Genomic DNA, 5,061 nt, shown 5'->3' with positions numbered 1-5,061 from the left:
ATGGAAATGCATTAAGTATGAAGGAGGGCTCCGGAGTGACATCTTAAGTTCAGTGGGACCAATGGAGATCCAAACTTTTTCAGAGTTAGTGAATAAGAGCAGAATTGCTGAAGAGTGTGTGAAAAGAAGGGTTGCAGAGAAAGGAAGTCATAGAGAGCACAACCAAGGATTCGCACCAAGGGGTCGAGAGTTTAAGGAGAGAGGATACGTACAACACTTTCCCCAAGGACAGAATAACTTTGCAATGAGTGAGGAGTCCCAAAGGAATGGTAAGGGAAAACGGGCAGCGGCTGCTTCTGATGTTTCGAGCTGTCAGAGATGTGGGAGTCATCACCCAAATAGGCCGTGCCGATTGGGGTTAGGTGTATGTTACAAGTGCGGGTTACCAGGGCATGTATCAAGAAATTGCCAACAAGGAGAGAGTCAGGATGCGGGCCGATTGCGACAGTAAGATTGAGGTAATTGCAATAATCAGGCTTAAAGGACAGTGCGTGATTTTATAATACCGCCTGTACAATAAAACTAGGAATGTCGAGTTTAATATTAAACTGAGGAGCAACCCGGATGGTCCGAGTAAGGATTTGCCTTAATACAAATGGATAAATGCCTGTGATGTAAACGATTTTTTTTTTGTTGAGAATGATGTGTTGTGTTTGTTATGTAGTTGGTTGATTTCTGGATCTTTAGTGAAACGGATTGAACCCATGACTTTTAGTTCCTTTGTAAATAGATAAAGAATGGTCCTAAATGAGGGATTTGGAAACGTTGATTTGAAATGCCAGTCATGCTAAGTTGTGGTTGAGTACTTGAGGAAGTAAGTGATAGAGCTCATTCTAGACGAGAGATCAGAATAAAGCAGCAGAAGCTTGCAGAAGCAGTAACACAGGATAGCTACGAATAGGAGCTATAAAAGTTTACTATAATATCTTAAGTTTGAATACTAGAAGGGTTAAGTGGGTTACTACAAGTAATGATCCCCAATAGTTGGAATTGATTGCGGCTGCGAGCTATGATGGTTTTAAAGCGGATGAGAAAATTATCATTGATGCATAATTGGATTTAGATGATGAGAGAGTGCAAGTTGTCGTGTTTGAGAGATGAGTACCATGATGTTTGGCCATAGTGACTTTGGATTTAGATTGAGATTTATAATGATTGGTTTTGAAAGACTAATGCGAAAACCACTAAATTGAAATGCTGATGCGGTACTGAGATTGGTTTGGGGGAACCCGTGACAGGTGGTAAACTCCAATTTTAGGGAGGTACTGTTGAAAATTATTCCCCAAAAATTTGAAAGAGCGTTGGTTATGGTTTTGAGGATAATTTTTGATATGAGTAACTTTAACAAAAGAGATGTGTCTCGAATGCTTTTATATATTATTAAAGGAAAGCGGATTCTTATGATTTTGTTAAATTATTATTTCAAACTCATTTGCTTTCTGGAAATGAAAGGGGTTTTTGATTGATGAGTCAGAGACTTTATAACAGCAAGTCATGTAGAAATTCGAGGGTTTGAGAATAAGAAAGTAAGTTTGGAGGTTATGCTTGGAGTTGAGCTGTGATTAGTGGTAATTGGCTTGGCAGAGAGAGAGGATAGTGATGGAGTATCATTAAGGTGTGGTGATGATCTTTGATTGATTATAGTGATGTGGGACGATGGCTGTGATTAACGACGATGGTAATATTATTGATGAGAAGATTTGAGATTTAATAGGGTGTGAGTTGATGAGACGATAAAAGTAAGGAACGAGACTATTGGTCGGCGTTGGACAAATGACTGAGAACCTCGAATATAGAGAAATTAGAGCGCGGCAATGGAAGCGCGCAGAGTAAAAGGACCTTGGGACTGTTATGCATTGGATATAGAGACAGACTACGCTCGCGTACTCGCAGTGATGGATGGAATTTTCGAGAGCGAAAATTTCTGTTAGGGGGGTAGAATGTAATACCTGGTCTAATCGAAATTAATTAAATAATAAGCTAAATGGGAGCGAATATGGTTGGAAGATTCGGCAATTGGAATTTGATCATCTAAATATGACATTTAGATTCAGTGAATTTTTCCGAGTCAGAAAATATAGTTTTCTGCGTAAAAACGCGCAGTGGAATTTTGACCAGTAGTACCAGCTGAGATCTGTCTGGTACTACAGCTGAGAAAATTGATTATGGGTAAATAAGATTAAGAAATGAGGAATTATAATTAGGGAAGGTAGAAATATTTAAAGTGCGATTTAGAGCGCTAATCTTAAAGGTTTTGGCCCAAAATTAGGCCAATGGGCAAAAATAAGTGAACCGGGCCTAAGTGGGCCCAAGACCCAACATATATAAACATTAGTTGTGAGAATTTCAGCTCATTTTACCCTAAAAAGAAGGGTTGGGGCGCTGATTTGAGAAGAGAGAAGAGAAGAGAGAAAACCTAACTCTCTTTGATCTTCAAACCACCATAACTTGAGCTACGGAGCTCCGATTGACGAGCCGTTTACGGCCATGTGTTACTCTTCTCATCCTCTATAATTCTATCTAAGTTTTGTGGTGAGTATTCCATTCATCTCTGCCCAGTTTTCGAAATTCCCCACTGTTACACGTTTTTGGGTAGTTAGTGTTAAAATCTTGTGATTTTGGGTGTTTAGGGATACTCCAACATGGATTCTAAGTGGGTTCTATCCCTACTTCATATGGGCTAAGGTAAGAAGTGCTCAAACCCTTGTGATTTGTCATTTTTATGAGCCCTAGGTTGATGTATGTATGTGATATTGATTATGTTAGTGTATTTGGTGATGTTGGTGCACAATTGGGAGATTGGTATTGCTTGAGGAGCTTTGGTGAGGCTTGGAGCTAAGGTTGGTGAAGACTTCCAAAGAAGAGGCTCAATTGGTTTGGCTACAAGAGGTACGGTTTAAGTTTTATTTAAGTACCGTGTGTTGTGATGAGAATTCCTAGGCTAGATGCCCATAGGATTAAGTTTGGATTGCGTAAATGGTTGGTGCTAATATGCATAGTTGGTATGTAATGTGAATTAATGATTGGATTGAGAATTGTGTAGCCTTGTATGCTTGGTGTATTGAGAATTTGATGTACTGGGTAATGAGTATTGATTTGTGGTTTATGCATTTAAATTGTGAAATTGGGCCGGAGGCCGGAAAAAGGTAAAAAAGGTAAGTTGATGTGTGCATCGTATGATGACACAAGTGATTGGATGAATTTCAGATAATGAATATATGAATGATTCGGTTGGTTATTGAATAATAAGGTTTGAGGAGTTGAAGTGTGGAATTTGGTAAATTTGGGTGAAATTATATAAATGAGGTATGTTTGGTTTTGGTTGAGATATATTATGTGGTCATATATGTGATTATGATTATTGATGCCTTGATGGTATGATGATGCATTGGAGATATGTATGTTGTGATATATGCTTGAGGAATGATTAAGGTTGATTTGTGGGTGAAACCACGTGATAGTGAGTATGATATTGATTATGTAGAATGATGGTTGATTGGAAATAGTGTTGTTGAAATTTGGCACGAGGAAGAGTATATGATATGTAAATGTGTTTGAGTTTGAGAAAGTGTCAATGTGTGAGTTGAGGAGGCTTGATGTTGATTTTGGTATATTTTGATTGATTTCAAAGAAAAGGATGAAATTGGCATGTTTTGGTTGATTTTGAAAAGAGTTAAAAATGGCTAGTTTTGAAAATGGCACCTTGTGGTTTTGTATGAAAATATGGTTTTTGGGCATACTTTGACGGGACATAACTTGGACTGCAGATTTCCGTTTTGTGCGAAACTTGTTTAAAAATGAAATTGGATCTGGGATGTCCGTGCCGTTCGAAGAACGGGCGAAAAGCGATTTAAAATGAGAAAGTTATGTTCGTCGGAAGATTGGGGGTTGAATCTGTGCAGCTTTTAACTTAGAAAATTTTTAGCAGAATGACCCTCCGCGCGTAGGCGCACCTGGCGCATACGCGCCGTTCTTCAAGAAAATACCATCCACACGTGCGCGTGGTGTGCGCGGGCGCGTCGATGCGCTGCACCAAATGCCCAGCCATTTTTCCGAGAGTTGTGCCAGTTTTGTGACTGGGGCACAAATGTATCCGCGCATACGCGTGGCTGACGCGTGCGCGTCGTTTGGCTAATTTTCAATCCACGCGTCGGCGTGCATGACGCATATGCGTCGATGAGTTTTATGTCCATCCACGCGTGCGCGTGGAGTGCACATACGCGTGGCCCTGTTTTCATGCCAAAGTTGATTTTTGAGTTTTTAAAGCCAAATCTCATACTTCTAAGCCTCCGATCTCACCCCTTATGTATTATATCATTATGATATGCCTAGCAATGAGAAAGGAGCTAGAGGAAGTGGTAACTTGTGAGCGAAGCAAGGGGAAAGGTTACGATCAAAGATGATTATCTAAGATATGGAGGATGACGGTGGAAGTACCGTGTATGCCATGAGCCAAAGGGCTATATTTATTGATGAATGGCCGGTTCTTGATTGAACCATGAGCCGAATGGCTGAGTTATTGCCGGGTTACGGCAAAGCCATTACTGTTTATGGCTGAGTATAAATGCATATATGATTAATGAATGAATGTGTTGAATGGATAATAATGATAAATGCTGAAATATGATGTGTGACTCCGGGTAGTAGGCAGTGGCGTTGTCCACTTGCTCCGGGTATGAGACGGGAAAGGATGTTTATGATAAATGAGTTTAATTATGGAGTTTTGAATAAATGTGTATTTGTGATACCTGGGTAGTAGTAAGGGTGGTGGTTCGTCCCGCTTGCTCCAGGTTAATGTTTGAGATTTGATAACAGTGATGATTGCTTCTAAACTGAACGAATGTATGTTTTGAGATCCTGGGTAGTAGCAAGGGTTGTGGTTCGTCCCACTTGCTCTAGGTCAGAGATTGTGACGCCTGGGTAGTAGCGGCAGTAGTGGTGAATCCACTCGCTCCAGGTTGAGCTTTTAAACACCCGCCTGGGTAGTAGCCGCAGTAGTTGTTATTCCACTGGCTCTGGGTTGAGCGGGTAGTAGCAAAGGGGTTGTAGCTCAAACCTACT

Source organism: Arachis ipaensis, chromosome B4, assembly GCF_059453495.1.
Source record: "Arachis ipaensis isolate K30076 ecotype BB chromosome B4, ASM5945349v1, whole genome shotgun sequence".
NCBI classification, from domain to species: domain Eukaryota; kingdom Viridiplantae; phylum Streptophyta; class Magnoliopsida; order Fabales; family Fabaceae; genus Arachis; species Arachis ipaensis.
The sequence above is the reverse complement of the archived record's forward strand: the minus strand, read 5'-3'. Positions refer to the sequence as shown.